This window comes from Girardinichthys multiradiatus, chromosome 8, assembly GCF_021462225.1.
Source record: "Girardinichthys multiradiatus isolate DD_20200921_A chromosome 8, DD_fGirMul_XY1, whole genome shotgun sequence".
Classification (NCBI taxonomy): domain Eukaryota; kingdom Metazoa; phylum Chordata; class Actinopteri; order Cyprinodontiformes; family Goodeidae; genus Girardinichthys; species Girardinichthys multiradiatus.
This window is the reverse complement of record NC_061801.1, coordinates 20918540-20941623: the sequence shown is the minus strand read 5'-3', so window position 1 is coordinate 20941623 and position 23084 is coordinate 20918540.

The window sequence follows — 23084 nt, the reverse complement described above, 5'->3', positions numbered from 1 at the left end:
AGAAACTATTTATTCCCAAGGATATACTCAAAGTCATGCCACAGTAAAATTTGTACAATGGTTTGTGAAAGTACTAATCTTTTAAAAACACTGTTGCATTACATTTGATTTAAATGGATATATATGAAAATTTTCTTTGAAAATTGTTTTTTTTCTTTAAAATTATGGTTTAAACCTTACTTATTACATTACTTATTGATAAAGTTTTTAATTACCTAAACAATAATATCTGAGAATGATACTTTCTATGACTATAAACCTTCGGGTCTCTAAATCGCTCAGGTGACATGCAGCACAATGACACTAACATTTATTACATAGAATCTCCAACTGCAGCAGGCCAATTAAATAATCTCAAAACTGCTGACTGTTGGGACTTGTGCTCTTATTGCTCTTGGCAAACCATGCAATTTAAACAAAAAAAGGCTTTGTTTGTATCAGACTCCAGACAGAAGAAGAGAACAAACACATGCAATAGGATTACAATGTGAAAGAAAACAAAGCAGCCTTGAGAGCAGTTGTTCACTCTAAATAATTAAGCAGTGATTAGGACATGGCCAAAGGCTGTCTGGTGGGCTCAGTAGCCTGCTGCAGGCCGGTCTGAGGCACTCTGTTTGGAAAACACGCATTGTACCAGCAAGCAGTGATGAACTCACTTACCTCCCACTTTTCCATTTTCCACTTGACAGCAACTCTTACAGTCTTTGCTATTCTCTTTTCTCTCCTAATTCTATCTATGTAATATATATTTATATTTCCATTTCTTTTCAGATTACATTTTTCTCCACTGCTTAGGCACACATCATGTACATATTCTCATAGCAGTGTGAGAACTCGCATTTCTCAGCTTTGTCATTGACGAAACTGTATTTTCACATTGACTTAATGATCCTAAAATTTCCTGCATTGACGTTTAATTTGTTAAATTCAGTGAAATATTTCTTCTCCTCATATGATCCTGGTTGCTCTATTGTGAAAAGAACCGAATTTCCCAATGGAATGTTAATTTAGGTGTTATTATTTTTTTAATCACCTAAAATATGAGTTGAGTGGTCCTTGTAGAATTTAGATCCTTGTGGAGTCTCGGACATTAGTAAGAGTAAGGTCTTTTTTATGACCATTTTGGTTGTTGTGTATATGCAGGATGACTTTGTGCTGGTGTCTAACACAAGTAAAATAAAAAAAGTTTAAATCTCCATACACCTGTGTCTGCTGCTGGAGATAGGCACCAGCTCCCCTGCGACCCACTATGGAATAAGCGATAGAAAATGACAGACTGACTGACCTGTGTCTTATTGAAAATCTCAACATGAAGGAAATCAGCAAAGCTGGAAATTTTGTGCAAGTGTGGACATAGAGGGTGAATATAGTTATATCTCTAATAATAAAGTAAAATAATAAAGTAAAAGTAATGGATTGTCAAAAATATTTAACATTTGCATGTTAGATAAATGACAGTACATGGTGATCAAGTGTAGAAATTTCAAGTCTTAACAATGTAAAGGAAAACTGAAAAGTATCTGCATGCACAAAGCCAGTCTCAAACAAGTTGGAGGTAAAAAAAGGAAACTCTTTCCATCTGACTCTTTAAAATTCTGTTAGGCAGTTGCATTTGTGCCTTATAGATGAAAGTGACAATGCACAGTTCTTTTAAAAATGTTTTACCACCACTCTTTTCATTTCATTTGGCTTTTAAGAACTCAGATTTTCTCTTCATCTTAAGGGATTTTGATTAAGAGCTCTACAAGTCTGATACAGGTGTTCTTTAGTTTTCAGTTATTTTCCATTCAGTCCTTGTTCCTGACTATATTTACATGATGTGCAATAAAGGAAAAAAGAACTCCATTCATCGACTATACCCTGTCTTTTTTATCCTGTTCAGCATTTTGGTGGGTGAAGCCTAAAGCAGCCAAAGGGCAAAATACTGATGTATACTCTGGACAAGTCAGCAGTGATTTTAAATCATTTGTTCCCACACACATATTGGCTATTGGCCATGGTGTTAATGATTGTGCTAAATAAAAATGGCATGTGTGTCAAGAAATTGTATTATATATTATTTTATCTGAGAAATTGGAACAAATTGCATCTTTGTGACAGACCAGTGCCTAAATATCTCATTTTACAACTGGTGCTTTCTTATGTTGCCTGTTATGTTAGTTCATCGCTTGAGTTAAGCAGCCTTTTATGCCTAAACTCTTTATAGGTCAGCTTAATAAGCTTAATGGTGATGTCCTACAGGTTATTTTTGGAATTCAACAAAAGAAAAGGATAAAAGTACAAAAAATGAACACACATTAAAATTTTTCATGAGTTTGAAAGAGGACAGGTATTTTAAAATGCAATTAAGAGGTAAAAAAAAAAAGTTCATCAGCTGGGATCTCAGAAACTTTCACCCATACTGTTATGGAAGGTGAGGTATTGGTAACACTTGACTGCTAAATAATTTGCTTCTACAAGATTATAAGCTTAGGTTACCAAAATTCTAGTTCCTATGAAGGTCACCATGCAGCAGAGCCACTGTCACGTTTTCCGTATGAAAAGATGTTCGTATGAAGCACCATAAGCAGTTGGAATACAGAGTCAGAGATGTTGCTATGAAGCCAGAGTCAAAAGTAAAAACAGCACTTTTTCTTGCAGGCATTTGTACATGTGTTTACACGAAGCTGTATAAAATCCATCTTGTTTTTCAGGAACAAACATAAGCAGAACAAAAGTAGCAGTGATGTAGTTGTTTTAAACTGCCGTGTGGCTCTGTTTCCCGTAATCCATCTTCAAGCACATCACCTTATGTGAATCTTCGCTCAGTCAGATTTCTGTTTCTTTTGCAGTTTGCCATCTGTGTCTTCAATAACTCCTAGATCTCTATGTTTTCTATAAACTATCAAAACTTTATTTTTTTTTTGTTTAATAGCAGCACAAAAAACATGTGCTGTTGCACATAAATGCAAAAACAAACAAAAAATAAACATTAAAATATAAACTCTTCCAAACTGCATAACCTGCTAACCTTCCTTCAATCTTTTCAAAAAGAATATAAATTAACAATTAAGAATAAAATTAATTGCTGAATATCTTTCTAAGAATTGATTATCCCATATCCCAGCCAGTTACTGCAATTGCTACAGATGACACGTAATATACCAGTCTTGGTAGCCTCTCTGCATCTATTGGTGACAAAGCATGTAGGTCATCTTTCCACATCTGTTACCTATACATGTATGGCCTCACCTGATATTCTGAATTACTGCAACAACAAAAAAAAAACTCTCTCAGTGTCTTGATTCAAACAAGCAGTTTTGCAGCTGTTTGCCTCTGAGCTTTGGTCTTCAATACAGTGTCCTCCAAATTCTGTAACGTTTGATTTCTGTTCGGCTTTCTCTGTATGTTTTTCTTTACAAAACCAGGACATTAACTGTTTAAAAACTGTCAGAATTGTATTCTAGATTCAGAATTACTCAAAATATTGTACTGGGGTGCAAAGTGGTGCAATTGTGACCGAAAAAAACAAAAACCTTTCTCCCAAAATTGTTAGGTAGTGACTGAGTTCATGAGCACCCATTGTTCAAAAAAATTTAATAAATCTGGCGAAGCATAGGTCAAAACCACTAAACAATATTAAAGTTAAGTCTGACTTTGAAATATGTATGCCCTGTTCTGAATAGTGGGTGTATACTGGTATCCACAAGTGAGTAAAACATCTGTATTGTGTAGTTTGTAAGAAAGCAATGCTCTAATTTGGTCAGTTTTATAAAATTTGAGTCCCGATTGCCTTAGTTTTGTAACTGTAGCTCTCATGCAGCACAATTCAATATGTCCAAAAAATCAGTGGCAGCCTGGCTTGGCTGGTGATCAAATTGTGTATGCTATAGTATTTGGCTCAATAAGGTGGTGCAGGAGGGCTTTTATCATAGGATATAATGTCTTCTGATGATATTGAAATGAAAGCCAAATACAGGTCATTCTCAAAATATTAGCATATTGTGATAAAGTTCATTATTTTCTATAATGTCATGATGAAAATTTAACAGTCATATATTTTAGATTCATTGCACACTAACTGAAATATGTCAGGTCTTTTATTGTCTTAATACGGATGATTTTGGCATACAGCCCATGAAAACCCAAAATTCCTATCTCACAAAATTAGCATATTTCATCCGACCATTAAAAGAAAAGTGTTTTTATTACAAAAAACGTCAACCTTCAAATAATCATGTACAGTTATGCACTCAATACTTGGTCGGGAATCCTTTTGCAGAAATGACTGCTTCAATGCGGCGTGGCATGGAGGCAATCAGCCTGTGGCACTGCTGAGGTCTTATGGAGGCCCAGGATGCTTCGATAGCGGCCTTTAGCTCATCCAGAGTGTTGGGTCTTGAGTCTCTCAACGTTCTCTTCACAATATCCCACAGATTCTCTATGGGGTTCAGGTCAGGAGAGTTGGCAGGCCAATTGAGCACAGTGATACCATGGTCAGTAAACCATTTACCAGTGGTTTTGGCACTGTGAGTAGGTGCCAGGTCGTGCTGAAAAATTAAATCTTCATCTCCATAAAGCTTTTCAGCAGATGGAAGCATGAAATGCTCCAAAATCTCCTGATAGCTAGCTGCATTGACCCTGCCCTTGATAAAACACAGTGGACCAACACCAGCAGCTGACACGGCACCCCAGACCATCACTGACTGTGGGTACTTGACACTGGACTTCTGGCATTTTGGCATTTCCTTCTCCCCAGTCTTCCTCCAGACTCTGGCACCTTGATTTCCGAATGACATGCAGAATTTGCTTTTATCCAAAAAAAGTACTTTGGACCACTGAGCAACAGTCCAGTGCTGCTTCTCTGTAGCCCAGGTCAGGCGCTTCTGCCGCTGTTTCTGGTTCAAAAGTGGCTTGACCTGGGGAATGCGGCACCTGTAGCCCATTTCCTGCACACGCCTGTGCACGGTGGCTTTGGATGTTTCTACTCCAGACTCAGTCCACTGCTTCCGCAGGTCCCCCAAGGTCTGGAATCGGCCCTTCTCCACAATCTTCCTCAGGGTCCGGTCACCTCTTCTCGTTGTGCAGCGTTTTCTGCCACACTTTTTCCTTCCCACAGACTTCCCACTGAGGTGCCTTGATACAGCACTCTGGGAACAGCCCATTCGTTCAGAAATTTCTTTCTGTGTCTTACCCTCTTGCTTGAGGGTGTCAATAGTGGCCTTCTGGACAGCAGTCAGGTCGGCAGTCTTACCCATGATTGGGGTTTTGAGTGATGAACCAGGCTGGGAGTTTTAAAGGCCTCAGGAATCTTTTGCAGGTGTTTAGAGTTAACTCGTTGATTCAGATGATTAGGTTCATAGCTAGTTTAGAGACCCTTTTAATGATGTGCTAATTTTGTGAGATAGGAATTTTGGGTTTTCATGAGCTGTATGCCAAAATCATCTGTATTAAGACAATAAAAGACCTGAAATATTTCAGTTAGTGTGCAATGAATCTAAAATATATGAATGTTAACATTTTCATCATTACATTATGGAAAACAATTAACTTTATCACAATATGCTAATATTTTGAGAAGGACCTGTATATGTGAGGAGGAGAATTTTAAATTCTATTCTGGATTTAACAGGGAGCCAATGAATAGAAGCTAAAATAGGAGAAATATGAACTCTCTTTTTAATTTTCATCAGAACTCTTGCTGCAGCATTCTGAATCAGCTGAAGGCTTTTAACTGCATTTTATGGACATTCTGATAGTAAAGAATTACAATAGTCCAGCCTTGAAGTAACAAATGCATGGACTAGTTTTTCAGCGTCACTCCTGGATAGGATATTTCTAATTTTGGCAATGTTCCGGAGGTGAAAGAAGGAAATCCTAGAAACCTGTTTAATATGGAATTTAAATTACATGTCCTGGTCAAAAGTAACACCAAGGTTTTTTACTTTATTACCGGAGGTCAATTTAATGCCATCCAGGTTAAGTGACTGACTAAGCAGTTTCTTTTTTAAAGACTCCGGTCCAAAGATGACAACTTCTGTCTTGTCTGAATTTAGAAGCAAAAAATTTAAAGTCATCCAAGTTTTTATATCTTCAAGAAATGCTTGTAGTCTATCTAACTGGTTGGGCTCATCAAGATTTATGGATAAGTAAAGCTGAGTATCATCAGCGAAACAGTGAAAATTTATCCTATGCTGCCTGATAATTTGACCTATTGGAAGCATATATATAGTAAAGAGAATTGGCCCAAGTACTGAACCCTGTGGTACTCCATAATTAACCCTGGAGCTTAAAGATGATTTATCATTTACATGAACAAACTGGAATCTGTCAGACAGATAAGATTTAAACCAGCCTAGCACTGTTCCCCTGATCCCTACAGCATATTCCAGCCTTTTTAAGAGAATATTATGGTCGACTGTATCAAATGCAGCACTGAGATCTAATAGAACCAGTACAGAGACAAGTCCATTATCTGAGGCCATAAGAATATCATTAGTGACTTTCAGCAGAGCTGTTTCAGTGCTATGATGAGCTCGGAAGTCTGACTGAAACTCTTCAAACAGGTCATTGCTGTGTAAATGCTCACACATTTGATTAGCAACTATTTTCTCAAGAATTTTAGATAAGAACGGAAGATCGGATATAAGTCTGTAATTTTTCAAGTCATCTCGATCAAGTGAAGGTTTCTTAAATAAAGGTTTAATTACAGTTAACTTAAAAGCCTGTGGTACATATTCATTTACTAAAGATAGATTAATAATATCTAAAATGGGGCTGGTAATCAGAGGGAACACTTCCTTAAATAATTTGGTTGGGATTGGGTCTAACATACAAGTTGAAGGTTTAGGTGAAGCTAATATTTTCACAGGATCAAAACAGTCCAAACACAAATCAGGTTCTGCAGTTATTTCCAATGTTGTCTCACTTGCCGAGGATGAAGTAATCATCTTCGGGAGTATGTCAAAGATTTTCATTTTAATAGAATCAATTTTATTTAAGAAGAATCCCATAAAGTCATGACTACTAAGAACTAAGGGATTGGATGGCTCAACAGAGCTATGACTCTGTGTAAGTTTAGCAACTGTACTAAAGAGAAACCTAGGATTATTCTTGTTCTCTTCTATTAATGATGAGAAATAAGCTGTTCTGGCTTGGCGAAGTGTCTTTTTATACAACAGTCGGGTATTTTTCCAGATTAAGTAGGAATCCTCTAGGTGTGTAGAGCGCCATTTTCTCTCCAATTTTCTAACATTGTGCTTTAAAGTATGCCGCTCGGAATTAAACCAAGGAGCTAGACTCCTATGAATGATTACCTTCTTTTTCAAGGGGGCTGCATTGTCTAATGCATCACGCAATGATGAAGAAACACTATGAACAAAATAATCAATTTGTGAAAGGGCAGAAACAGAATTATTGCCCTCCATTGTGCTTTTCAGTGATAATGAGGAAATTAAAAGTGGAACAGATTATTTAAAGGTTGTGTTGAGGTAAAATAAGGCTATCACTGATATCCTTGCGGCCTCAACCTCACCCGGTCCGGATGTCGTGAGAAAGAACAGATGAAGAGCAGGAAATTAAAATTAACACAAGTTTAATTTGGAAGATAATAAGTCCAATGATTTCCAATGCAAAATGAATACATACAGAATAACACAAAGAAAGAAAATTACGTAAGGCCTTACGGAGAGATCTCAGGTTTCAGCAAAGCATGGCTGTCTTTACCCAGATGTCTGCCTCATCACAGTTGCCAGTACATCTTTATACCATCTACTTCAAAGCTTACTGACTGTGCCTCCCCCTTATGCAGTCTGGCGCTGTAAATCAGACAAGCCCCCTTGTGGGTAGTTTATTATCTATACCATGCCCAAAAGTTGACATTTATTGCTTTATTGTCCATACAGCCAGCATTTACTGCTTGCAGTTGTTGCTTTATTATCCATACAGCCAGCATGTACTGCTTGCAGTTGTTGAGAACTTCCTAACCTCTGTTTCACCCTTGTTCCATCCTGACTCCTGCGACCCTGTGATTTATCTCCTCAAGGCTCACACATGTTAAATCTCATTTTAATGTTTCCACATGCAAACTAAACACATATATGTAACTAAATGATTTTAATTCTCAACAGTTGTTACAGCATCGCCTGATAATGATCTATTATAATGAAATTTTCTTTCAGGTGTGGGGTACTCAGTGAAATTAAACTCAAAGGTTATTAAGAAATGGTCAGACAGGACAGGGTTATGAGAAAATATTGTTATGTCTTTACACTCAATGCCATATGTCAGCACAAGGTCCAGAGAATGAAGACAAAGGTGGGTGGGTTTGTTAATGTTTTGAGCAAAGCCAATTGAGTCTAAGATAGCATTAAACGCTATATTTAGGCTATCACTTTCAGTGTCAACACGAATGTTAAAATGCCCCACTATAATAACTTTATCTGTATTTAACACTAAATCAGATAAAAGGTCTGAAAACTGATCTAAAAATTGAGAGTATGGGCCTCGTGGACGGTACAAAACAACAAACAGAAGTGGTTTTAGTAGTTTGCAATTTGGATGAGGAAAACTAAGGATTAAATATTCAAAAAAGTTGTAGCTATTGATTGGTCTGGGACTAATCAATAAATCGGACTGAAAGATGGTTGCTACTCCTCCTCCTCGCCCAGTATTTCGAGGAATGTGAAAATTTAAATAATTAGTAGGAGTTGACTCATTTATATTAACATAATCCTCTTGCTGTAGCCAGGTTTCTGTGAGGCAAAATAAATCAATCTGATTGTCACAAATCGGGTCACTAACAAGCAATGTCTTTGAAGAGAGAGATCTTATGTTCAGTAGGCCACATTTAATTGTTTTATTTTTCTTTTCGGTCTGAGTTGTGTTTATTTTTATGAGATTTTCCTGATTTCCTCCTTTTAGATGATTCTTTAACCTATTCAATTTTGGCCACGAGCGAGACACTGTCTTAATAGGGTAATGGGTGGGTAGCAGTACAGAAGCTGCAGAGAGGAGTATTAAACTACGACCCTGCTTCCTGGTCTGAACCCTGGGTTGTCAGAGTTTTGGAGAACTAATAAATCCGGCCATATTCCTAGAAAGAAGAGCTGCTCCATCCAAAGTGGGATGGATACCGTCTCTCCGGATCAGACCATGTTTTCCCCTAAATGTTCGCCAGTTATCAATGTAACCCACATTGTTTTCTGGACACCAGCGGTTGAATGACAGCATGCGGCTAAACATGTTGTCACTGGTCAGATCGGGGAGGGGACCAGAGAAAATTACGGAGTCCGACATTGTTTTGGCAAACTTACACACCGAAGCAACACTAACTTTGGTGACCTCCGATTGACGTAACCTGGTCTCATTACCGCCAGGTACCTAATACATAAACTTTAATGAAGAAGATACAGGAGTTGTAGCTGTAGATGTGAGGCTGATGAGAAAAACCAGGTGCTTCCTCAGATTAGATTTATTCCCGCCACTGGCCTTGCACTCCACGTCACAAATATTGCAGCAAGCGTAATCTGCATTGCATTTTGAAAATTGGAGCGATACTTTTGAGTGCTTTCTATCAGCCACGCTTGGTTTGTTGACTGTAGCAGCAGCTACTGACGTCCTTACACTCTTGTGCCTGCAATGCTGTGTTCCTGTCCGGGCATGAAAATCGCCCACTCTTCCACACTCTCAGTGTAACAATGATGCGTTTAGTTACCAAAACATGGTACCTTTTGAATTTACGTGAATATGTACTCAACAGTAACGACGGAATTCAGTCGGTACCTATAAAAGTACCACATTTGGTACCCACCCCTAAAGATGTATTAAGCATAATTTTGCTTTGTAATGCAAAAAGCTGCAAAACAGCCAAATCTATTTACAAACGAGCAATAAATATATATGTAAAATGCGGAAAGAGTAAAGAGACATATTTAATAACGATATTTCCCCAGCTCTTCAAAGAGATATTTGTGTTGCACTCTAAAACTGTCTTAAATGTGTATATGCTTATAAGAATTTAAAAACAGGAAAACACATATCCAAAATTCACTAAATAAAAAATTAGATAAATGTCACCCCATAATTTGCTGATTAAAGCTCTCCAGTTTTTTTTATTCAGGAGTAATTGATTAAGCTTTGTAAATGTAGAAATATCTGATGCAGATGTCTGAAGAGAGCGAATTTACACCAGAGAGCAAACAACATGTCATAAATATTGACATCTCACTGTGACAGCTGCAAACTACGAAGTTCCTGTCTGTAACCCCTCAGCAAACACCGACAAAGACAGCGACTAAAATACACACTCACTCTCACAATCACCTTTTTGTGTCAAGAGGATTCTGAGTGATGTTGAAAACCTTGTACAGTAGAGAAAGCAACACTCTCTCTTCTAGGGGAAAATACTACCACAAAGCAATGCTGGATTTGTTTTCCTGGGACGTGATTGAGCATCATGGTACTCCTGCAGCTTACTGTGCCAGGAATGTGGACCAGGAAATGTTGCAGAAAATAAACAAAAAGGGTTTTGCATGATGATGAGAATACTGGGATGGTATTAGAACAGCATGGAAGCAAAGTCAATTTTGCTGTTTTGCAATAGTAATTTGTTAGTGTGTTATTGTGTGAGAATGTATATTCACTGACATGAGCAGCTATATATATATTCGATTTTTCTTTCACCTAATCTCTACCTTTTTACTTGCCTGAGATGTCTGAGAAACACTGAAGATAATTTATTTCTTTGAAGGTCTCTAAGGCAGAAACTAAGGCAAGGTCTTAATTGTTAGTGTTTGGATGAAAGCTCAATTTAATAAACAACTGGGAAGGTCTTGATGTCAGTAAGGCCATGAGTGGTCAAATCTCTTCATCACAGGTGCCGATCTTTCTCCAGCTTTAATGTAATTAGTTTGGGTCTCTTCTGCCTGTGCTGGCCTTTAGTCCTCTGATAAATGTAATTAAATAAAATGCTAAGGCCCTGCTAGTCTGAAATATGTGACAAGAAAGTCACTACCATTAACAAAGTGTCTGAAAACATGTTGAGTTGACTTCTCATTTAGTATGACGGTATAACAACACACACAAACAAAAATTCATACAATGTTACAATATAGTTGTGTAAAAATAGAAATATATTTATTATGATTTTGCTTGATCTAAGTTTTGTAAAATAATCCTTAGCTTAAGGTAACATCTTATCAAGATCATTTTAATGAAACAATCACATTACATCCCTTTAATAAAAAGAACGCACATAGAAAGTGTTCAGTTTACTTCAGTTTACCCCCAGTTTTACATGTATGACTTGAGGGTGCACACATTTACAACTCTTCTCTCATTGAAAGTGTGAAGCTTATGGCAGTGGTTTTCTCTGTTACATTTTATGTATATTTAGTATTAACAAAACTAGCAGTAGATGTTTTGATGCAGCATTTTAAATAGTAAATTACATATAGGCCTATGTGCTGTTTCATGTACACTATAAAACCAAAAAAAAGCTTGACATATTTTTTACCATCAGAAATTCAAAGAATTAAATATTATCTCATTTTACCAATATGTAAAAATGTCATATTGTATTTTGTCTTGGCTGGATAAACCATTATTGGAGCCATGGAGGGAAATGTAGCATTTCAGACCTGTTGCTGTTCCCCATCTGTCTGAATGAACAGCACACTTGGCTTCTGTAACGTTAGCAGCATGTTTAGCCATATCTATATTCAGTGATGGTGTGGCCGTCCCTTTTTGTGTTTATATTCTGTAGCACATTGCAATATATTAAATAGATCAAGTTATATGTACTTTGTTATTGTGATGGAAATTCTTGCAGTAAGCATTCCACAGTGTATGACTTTTGGTTTACCTCACTCCAGTGAACATCTGTGTTAGAGGAGGAAGCTGTAAAGCCATTATCAGAAGTTAGAGGAGGAAGCTGTAAAGCCATTATCAGAAGTTTAATGGTTAAGGGCATTTGTTACCGTGATGCCTCGGGGACAGTAGATGGGGGTCCTAGGTTACTTTGTTACCTATGAACCCGAGAAGGGTCTGGGGTCATAAAACACAGACTCTTTGAAGTGTTGAGATAACACTGTCATGTTCTGGTATAAATACTGTGTGTAAATGTTGATCGGGGCTCTGTTTCACTGACTAACCTCAGTGTCAGGGTCTTCATACGCTGAATGCCTTTGAATAAAACTTATAAAGACAAAGTCCGGATTTTCTCTTGTTATGAGTCAACTTCTACCCACTTTGATAAGAAAATTCCACAACAATTTTAGCATCACGAACAGGATCTAACGTGCCAGAGGAGACCGCAGGATGGGACACGGACGCCTGGCCAGCCTGAGAGTTGTTCTCAGTCCACTTCCATTTTACGGAGGGGAGTTCTCATCCCCGCCTGCGGCTTCTGGACGATTAGATCCGAACTATTTGTCTTCAAATATATCTGGGTGAAAAGTTGCTCTGTAGGATATAATGTATATTATTATTTTATTACACATTAACCATCATCTCCTAACTAATTAATTAGGTTCCAGAGTTGCGAGAGGGAGGACATCAGCTGAGGGCCCAGTTACCCTGCAAAAGGAATGGCAGGGAGGTTCTCATTGGTAACAATGGGATAAAGCAAAACACAGGGTTTTGCGGGTGGTTTTTAGCAATTTTCTACACCTCATAAAGGAGAAAAGCCAGTGGGCAGACGTGCCGCTGAACAGGTAAAAAAAAATGGTTCCGGAACCTTGAGGCATCAGGGGTGTCTCCTTCTTCATACTCTGATTTATAAAATAATGAAAGGAAAAAGTGGGGTTGATTGTGTTAAATGTGCTTTAATTTGGAAGATAAGTTTGGTTTTTCACAGCGTGGAAGTTTGAGTGTAAATAAGTTAAATAGTGTAAATAGTTTCAAGTAAAACAGTTGATGGAAAAATAAAAATAAAAAAAAACATAAGAAAAGATTAAAAAGCACAGAGTGCATCAATTAAGGGGTTAAAGAGTTAAAACTTTCCTGAAGGAAGTTTTGTTTGTCTTAAATATTGCGATCAGTCGGGAAAGAAGGTAAAAGTGAAAAGGGACATTAGAGATGCGAAAAGAAAGTTGTTTTAGAAAGGAGTATAGTGCATGTTGTGGAAGGAAGTGACAGGCAGGGGGTCAACTGACTGACTGACTGATAATATCTCTTTGTGCAAAATCTGAACCTATACTAAACTTTTCTTCTGCCTCTCACACACAAATACACACATATATGGGATTTGAGTTCAACATCTGCGTTTTTGAGTCTGGATTTTAGGAACCTGCCCTTCTCCAAGGCTACTCCGCCAGAGACGCTTCTCCAGCACGGCCTGAAAGAGAGAGATCTGCCTTCCTGCATGTTGAAAATCGCAGTGTGACTTTCCACAAGAAAAAAAAACAAAACTCAGAAGAAGTCTGGACCCACTGAGATGGACAACGATCCATGCTGTTTGCAAGAGCCAGAAGAGCGATACACTGGATTTATATTGAAAGCATCTTATGCGGGCAGAAGAGAAACCGAAGCAAAGTTTCGCATTGCCTGAATGTTAGAAATCATAAGGTCATTTGCCTCACTGCACACACACCACAGTGAGAGATTATTTCCTCCCACTTTGACAGCGAGACTGACTCTGAGGAGGATATCTCGGATGCTTTTATCTAACTTTTATGTTTATTGCTTGATATTTATCATTATGGTATTATTACAAATTTGAATGTGTTCATTTCCACCGTTGTTTAGTTGGACTATGGAAGCCTAACTTCCAGCAGGTTAGAGTTCCTGTTTCTAAATATATTTCTAGAGGAGCTTCCTACGACCGCCCACCTGTACCAGACTGGTAACAGGGCAGCTTGAAGCCACTCAGGAGAGTCAGCAGGATTTTTTGTTTTATTTAAGTTGTTTATAATTTGTTTTCTTTGAGAAAAAACTGTTTGTTTTCTGTACCAGAAGAAAGGACATTCCACTTCAAGGTCACGATGCAGTTAAATGGAAGATGGTCTGTTCTGATGCTAATGATTGGTATTGCGAGTATTTTTATAACTCTTGTGTTCATTTGGAAAAAGGTACAGCAAAGACAATGTGTGGCTAATTTGAGGAATTGTGCTAATAATATTCATCAGCTGATTCGAAGAGAGATTCATCACTTTTCTGACTACTATGATCATGCTGATAATGTCTGGTGGCAACTGATGCATCAAACCGTGAGGAAGATAAGAAATGATAGTTGCTATGTTTGTTGTTTGATTCCACATGCTATTAATGATCAACCATTTTTGGTACCAGTTCCTATTGATACTGCTTATACTCTAGCTACTTTCTTTCCAGATAACCGGTTGGTGGAGGTCATTTTTCCTTGGGTGAGGAATTATACTGTAAGAAAAAGCAGAAATGTTAGTAGATTTTCTAGTGAGATTAATTTAACGTGTGCTTCTACAGGAACTCTTTATAGAATTCGGGGTATTAGAAATCCGATTAAAGATCCAGATATTTGTATTACACAGGAGGAAAGTACACCTTATTTCCTTGGAAAGACGGAGGGTTGTAAAACTATAATACCAGTTTCATGTGCCTTGACCCGCATTAATACATCTAGACCTTGTCCTGTCAGGACTGATCCTTATACTATTTCAGAATCTTTGGCTCCAGATCCCCTTGTGTGAACTCTTAATTTTACAGCCTTACCGGATGGAGGTTAATTGTATGGCATGGCAGGTAAATTAACCAGGGTTCTTGTTACTTTTCCTAGTAGAGATGGGTTTTCGTGTCCTAAGAACATGGGTTGGATGTGTGGAAATAGATCATATCTGTATCTGCCTGCTACTTGGTCTGGAGTATGTTATCTAGCTCACTTACTACCTACGGTCACAACTTATACTTCAATCAGCCTAAGCTATTAGAACGATGAGTTTGCAAACTAGAATGGCTTTGGATTATCTGTTAGCTGAGAGGGGTGATGGTTTTGAAGAATTTTCCTTTAGTTGTGATTATCTTGTAATCAGAAGAAAGGAGTGTGATGGAAATTCTTGCAGTAAGCATTCCACAGTGTATGACCTTTGGTTTACCTCACTCCAGTGAACATCTGTGTTAGAGGAGGAAGCTGTAAAGCCGTTATCAGAAGTTAGAGGAGGAAGCTGTAAAGCCATTATCAGAAGTTTAATGGTTAAGGGCATTTGTTACGGTGATGCCTCGGGGAGAGTAGATGGGGGTCCTAGGTTACTTTGTTACCTATGAACCCGAGAAGGGTCTGGGGTCATAAAACACAGACTCTTTGAAGTGTTGAGATAACACTGTCATGTTCTGGTATAAATACTGTGTGTAAATGTTGATCGGGGCTCTGTTTCACTGACTAACCTCAGTGTCAGGGTCTTCAAACGCTGAATGCCTTTGAATAAAACGTATAAAGACAAAGTCCGGATTTTCTCTTGTTATGAGTCAACTTCTACCCACTTTGATAAGAAAATTCCACAACATTATCAAATGAAGGGTCTGTTAGCTTTAAGCTTAAGGCACAGGGGTACGTCAGTGATATCATGCAGCCCCAATCATGACCTGTTCTGTTTCTGGTGTGCTTACAATAAAGTTGGTGGGGTTGTAAAGTTGTAAATACCAAAATAAAAGCACTTCCTGTTCTGTTCATTCAGAAGTTTAAGTGATTTTGTTATCTACTGCCCTGTGCTTTGTTTATTATGTTGTAACTTATACCTACAAAAGGAATAAATAGATATTAAAATTCTTACCTACATCGATGCAGAGTTAGAGGTGACCTAGATGTCATGTATATGATGAAATTATGGTAGTTTTGGTCTTTAAAAAAACTTAAAACTTGACTTGGACTTGTCCCTCAAAGAAATGAGACTTGACTTTAATGTGCAAATATTTTTATGCAGCCGTTTGGTTAGTGTCATCAGCAGACGTGATATTTGTTTTCATATTTACACTGATGACCCACAGCTTTACATTGCTGTGTCCTAATGACCCATTATTGCACTTCTTTTGGATATCAAGTTATGGGTGGTAGAAATGTTCCTTTAATTCAGTCAGAACAAAGGTAAAATTTCACATATCCACACAGACATCCAGAGAAAGAAACTTACAGCACAACTTCAATCAAGTCAAAAACCTTGACATCACATTTGAACCACAGATTTGGTTTTACAAACTAAATCTGCATTCAATCATCTGAAGAACTTTGCAGCCGTTTCTCTCCTAGTCTAATGCAGAGACTGATTCCTGATTTTATACCTTGTGGAATTGTATTGCTCTGCTTTGTTGTCTTCCTAAAATAACTATAGCTCCATTACAGCTACTTCAGAATGCAGCTGCTAGAATGCCAGCAAGGACCACAAAGCATAATGATTACACAAAATCTAATGAAAGCGACAAAGCAACTTAACTCAATTAAGAAATAAATCGGAGCTAGAATAAAGATTTTGGATAAAGAGAAATTTGAATAAAAGATGCATATGCCTTCCTTAACTGGAAGAAAACAATGGAAACCGTTATGGGTGACTAATTTTATATCTTCTGACTGCTAGTCAAAGGGCTCTGTTATATCTCTTATAATAAAATTTTTATTTGTATGTGCTAAATCTAGCAGGGATATTGTATGTTCAAAGCTTTCCCTGAGAATTTGCACAGAGCCAGAGAGGCTAAACACACAGTGTGAGATAACCTCAGAGGGATCCCTATAGCATAATAGTTTCCCATCAGAAATTAATGTGTCACAGAAACAGGTCTGATTTAAAAAAAGGCTGTGCTTATAGTTCTCATCTACTTTAATCTATGTGCATACCACTAACAAGCAAATGTTATGACAGGGGCTTGAGGCTATCTGTTTTTTGGTGATTTCTTAAGAACAGCAGATCAATTTTTATTCAGCATGTAACATTCAAAAATGTAGCAATCAAGATTGTTTACACCGCCAGCATGAAAAGCCTGAGACTATCTGCTGTAGGAACTATCTCACAAGAGGCATACTTTACAAACAGTGGCATTTTTATTGAGAGTGATAGGTATCTTAGGTCTTTGATGTGAGAATATATGAGATGAAACTTTACCAGTGGTAGAAGAGTTCAACATGAAGATAGCTAGTTAAAACAGTTACAAATGACCAGAATGAAATGTATTATTCTTTATACGTTTAAATATTAATTGCTTATTTTGTAAAAGGTCCATAAAAAATGTCAAAACTTGATTAGATTCAACACTGTTATAGACTTTATGTTTTAAGGAAAAAAAAATCTTTAAAACCTAATTTGCATGCCCTTCCTGTTTAATACAGTGTTCAAGCCACAACTGTATGTTATCTTCTTTCGTCATATTTTCCCCTGTGGTATATCTGAATCCCTCATGTTTGAAAGAAGGAAGGCAAATATCCCACCCTTTGCATACATTTCCACAAACTCTGCAAATGGTATCTTTGTCACCTACATTTATGTCTGGAGAATTTGAACTGTGGCAAAGGATGGTGTCTTTAAAGTACTCACAACGAACATGGGTAAATATTTAAAGTCACTTGCCAAATGCATTAGACATCTCTGGATTTTGGTTAGTTTCACAGTGCCAGTGTAATTTCCTTGATCACACCAATATCTATTCTAAACTTATGTTATTACTGTAATTTTAGTTTTCATTTAATTACTACCTACTTATTTACTTAATTACTAGCATGTAAATACCACTGGTACTCTTTTTGTGGGTTGTTGTTTATTTAGTGAAAGGCTGAAAAAACCATTTACATTTGAATACTAAGTTTAAACTGAATCTAGAATGCTTGTGTCTCAGTGTATGACACATCTACAGAAGGGCTGTTTACTCTGTCCTATTGGCAAAGTTAACAAGGAACGTAGCAGCAGCCCAATACCTGCAGTAAGGCAAGTTCTGAGACGTCAGCATAATGACAAGAACAATATCCAGGCAATCATCAGCTTTGCCTTGTCAGTAATCAGATAACCTGCTGGGAAAGTAGGTTGGCCAAAGGAGGAAATTCAGACCACAGATGTTACAATAAGAAAGCTACCTACCCCAAATCCACAGGCTATACTAGGGTCTCCAACTCCAGTCTTCGAGAGCTACTATCCTGCAACCTTTAGGTTCATCAACATATCTGAATCACTGGTGCTGAATGACTGGTGAAGAGGGAATTCAGCCATTTGATTCAGGTGTGTTGGAGAATGGATGTATCTAAAGGTTGCAGGATAGTAGCTCTCAAAGACTGAAGTTGGAGACCCCTGGGCTATACACTGAGCGCACAGAAAGAGGTAGAGGACTAGTGAGCATCCAAGCCATTATCCAAGATGAAGCATCCAAGCTCCACGGATGTATCAGGGAGATAGCCCAAAGGGATGAAGCACTCAGTAAATGTCTCAGACAATGGAAAGACAAGGAGCTGTAGGAACCATCATAAGAGGAAAACAACCTTCATAAGATGTGGCTGACCAAATCTTACCAATGGCTAGAGAGGGCAGGTCTGAAGGACAGGACGGAAGCACTGATCATGGCAGTGCAGGAGCAGGCCCTGAACACCAGAGCAAAGAGACCCAAGGGCTATACCAAGGGCTCAGGGAAGAGTTAGAGATAGCATAGCAGGTGAAGACAACATTAGTATCCGTAGTCATTGGGAGCTCTTGGCAGTGACCACCATCATAGATTGCCAGAACAGTGCAGTCCTAGGAACAGCAAAGACCCTCAAGCTCCTAGGCCTCTGTAGATGACCCATGCTTGAGATGAACAGCCACTCACCCCACCCAGACCCAGGGGAACTGTGAGTGGGTGAGAGATTTTTTTTTTTGAGAGAGAAGATATCCAGTGACAGAGAGGCATAGAAAGAAAGGAGAGAAAGATTCAAGTATGTCATTGATTCTATATACTGTATTGCCTTAGAAAATGATTAATTGAAACATTATGCTTTCCATATGCTGAGCCATATGCTGTTTATCTGAGCCATTCAATCAAAACTACTTTGGCAAACTAAAATTAAATACATTAACAGAGCAGTTTTTTGTGACAAAACATTTCTACTTCTTAAATTCAGAGTGTACTTTTGCACACTATGTAATAGCAAAATGCATTGATTTCTATAATGTGCATGCTTTTACTCAGCTCATCTGGTGCGAGGCTAAAAAATAAGTAACTTTAAATGCTTTTATTTAAAGCCTTTAATAGATTCTGATGGTCAAATAAAGTGCTAGTTTCAAAAGTGAATTAAGGATTGACTGCCTGTTGTGTTAAAAGCCAATGTACCTTTTGATATTTGAATTATTTTAAAATATTTGAATCCCATCCTACACAGGATGATTTGAATTTTGAGAGACTGTTTTCATTATCATTTTGTTGCATATGCCCATTAAAATATAAAAGGACTGTTTGTGCTTTGTCCACTTTTTTTCAAGTTCAATAACAAAGGTATGAAACCATTTAACGTCTGCTGCCCATAACAACACAAAAGGGCAGCACTTGAGTAACTGCTAATTAAAATGCAGGCTGTTCTTTTTGCATTTAATATTTTTAATAAATAAAATATTTGTTTGCACAATCTTAAAAAAATAAAGGTCAAGACAAATTGTTCACATGTTGTATTTCAAGCAGAACCAAACAAATTTCTCTTGGTGACTCTGCTTCATGTCTGTGTTGGAACCAACAAAAAAGTTCTATTATGAATAAAAAAATTTAGATAGTTAAGAACTGCATTTACTCAGTCTGACAGTTGTATGTTTTTTTGTTTTTGTTTGTTTGTTTTGGCTGAAAACATGACAGTGAAGACATACAGGGGTTGGACAATGAAACTGAAACCCCTGGTTTTAGACCACAATAATTTATTAGTATGGTGTAGGGCCTCCTTTTGCGGCCATTACAGCATCAATTTGTCTTGGGAATGACATATACAAGTCCTGCACAGTGGTCAGAAGGATTTTAAGCCATTCTTCTTGCAGGATAGTGGCCAGGTCACTACGTGATACTGGTGGAGGAAAACGTTTCCTGACTTGCTCCTCCAAAACACCCCAAAGTGGCTCAATAATATTTAGATCTGGTGACTGTGCAGGCCATGGGAGATGTTCAACTTCACTTTCATGTTCATCAAACCAATCTTTCACCAGTCTTGCTGTGTGTATTGGTGCATTGTCATCCTGATACACGGCACCGCCTTCAGGATACAATGTTTGAACCATTGGATGCACACATGGTGCTCAAGAATGGTTTGGTAGTCCTTGGCAGTGACGCACCCATCTAGCACAAGTATTGGGCCAAGGGAATGCCATGATATGGCAGCCTAAACCATCACTGATCCACCCCCATGCTTCATTCTGGGCATGCAACAGTCTCGGTGGTACGCTTCTTTGGGGCTTCTCCACACCGTAACTCTCCCGGATGTGGGGAAAACAGTAAAGGTGGACTCATCAGAGAACAATACATGTTTCACGTTGTCCACAGCCCAAGATTTATGCTCCTTGCACCATTGAAACCGACGTTTGGCATTGGCATGAGTGACCAAAGGTTTGGCTATAGCAGCCCGGCCGTGTATATTGACCATGTGAAGCTCCCGACTGACAGTTCTGGTGGAAACAGGAGAGTTGAGGTGCACATTTAATTCTGCCGTGATTTGGGCAGCCATGGTTTTATGTTTTTTGGATACAATCTGGGTTAGCACCTGAACATCCCTTTCAGACAGCTTCCTCTTGCGTCCACAGTTAATTCTGTTGGATGTGGTTCGTCCTTCTTGGTGGTATGCTGACGTTACCCTGGATACCGTGGCTCTTGATACATCACAAGACTTGCTGTCTTGGTCACAGATGCGCCGCAAGACGTGCACCAACAATTTGTCCTCTTTTGAACTCTGGTGTGTCACCCATAATGATGTGTGCATTTCAATATTTTGAGCAAAACTGTGCTCTTACCCTGCTAATTGAACCTTCACACTCTGCTCTTACTGGTACAATGTGCAATCAATGAAGACTAGCTACCAGGCTGGTCCAATTTAGCCATGAAACCTCCCACACTAAAATGACAGGTGTTTCAGTTTCATTGTCCAACCCCTGTATGTCCATGCATGCCCTATCTCTGATAATGACAGGCTGTACACATGTCCCTACATGATACAGAAAACAATGCACACCGAGAATTCTGAAAGCTTTTCTTATTTACGTTATGTATTCTTTTATACATCCTAGAGAGTAAGTGGTGTGATAGTTTCAATGTGCTAATATATTTTCACAAGAAACATTCGGCCAAAGCTGTAGATCTAACTTGAGCTGCGGCCCACTGAGCAAGACCTTTGCACCGCATGGTCATTTTTTGCAACACATCACACCCACCCTCCTCCTGCCCCTTCTTCTTCTTACATGCATCTTCAAAAACACTTGTGGTGACTCAACCAAGTCCAGAAACAAATGCATTATTTTTTGGCTTAGAGATAAGAGATTTTAGTTGGATGGATTTATGCTTCTGTCTGGCCATCTTGTAGTTCGAACCTCTTTAAAAAGCTAAAGAGTTTACACTTAAGACAGTTGATTTTTTAATAAAAATGAATGAAGTGGCAGCCCTGTTGCAATTTATTTAATGTCACAGAATTAAATGTCACAGAAATGAGAAAGGGTTTCCTTGAACAAAATAAAATTGCTGTTGGATATTTAATATTTCACACTGTGAATTCATATACCTAATGTCACCTTTGTTTCCTGCATAACTTTCTGGCCTACCCTTTAGATAATTCTAAATGACCTTTTGCGTGCTAGCAAATCTTACTCTCTTAGTAATATAACCCATAGATTTTAAAATCACTTACCAGGTGGGGGGCTGATAAAGCTTACCTTGTTTTGATAATACCACAAGAGCAGCAGCAATTTGTAGATATGAATCAGAAAACGATTTCACATTAGCAATCATTTATGGATATGTGCGACTGCCCTGGGGAATGCTGAGGAAAAATATCATTACATGCCATATTTTGGACTTCAGTCAGTTTTTAATTGAAGGAAAACTGCCATTTAATTAACAATTGACATGAAGGAAATTAGTTTTATTGATTTGTTTGTGAAGGGACAACATTCAGCTATGCATGTGCAGCTGAGTCCTTGGAGGAAATGGACATATATTGAGTTGTTTGTGGATATTTTGTTAGTACTTTAATAGTTGATGACAAAAAAAAAAAAAACTACACCAGACCAACAGTTTCAGAAATTAAATGTGGTACAAAAAAAGAGAATGTAAATACTGATTTCATAACATGTATATGTATGTCACACAACAACTCTGTGACATGCATAAACTACATGGTCGCTGACAATGTATCCTTTTCTATGCAAGCCATATCTGTTAAACATATTTTTTCCATTTCTGAACTGCTAAGTGGAAATGTAAGAATAATAAAACTCAATGTATGCTTCAATTTCTTTTGTAATTTTAAGACCTGAAAATTTCAGACAAAGTATAAAATTACTTGGAAACAAACTATGTCAAAGAAACAGAGCTCAACCTTTAACAATCTCAAGACAATGTTGGACCATTTGTTCGCCACTATCCCTCCCAGTGTCATTTGCTACTATATACCCCAGTATCGTCTGCTACCACAACTCCCAGCAGGAATTGCAGCTAATAGGAAGGGGCGTCGCAGCTCTGATGTCACAGTGGGCTATATAAGGATACAGGAGACACCTCACCATTGCTTTTCTCCTGCTGGAAACCGAGATGCGGTTACCACGCAATGGAGGCGTATCATTCTGGAGAAGAAACTCACACATGGGTTTTCATTAATTCTCCTCACTGACAACTCATTAGAGGCTCAATGAGCCAAAGCATTCTGGGATAGGAAGACCAGTAAGTTTTACTTTACCGATCGAAGGCGTGGATTTAACACGCAATTCAAGAAAAACCCACAGAGATTTTCCAAGGAGACAAAATTTTCCTCTTTGTTTTTGCTCCAGTCGACTACTGACGGTGCGTCATATTTTCCGCTTTGCCAAAGGAGGAAGGCCGACTGTCTTTGAGTTTGTTATGGACGTAAACAAACTCCCCCCTCTTCCCCTGCTCCAGAGAAGATGACACCAAGTAGTCCCATTTTTGTTTTATTTCTATTATAAATAGCTTGGGCAGGATAGGATTTT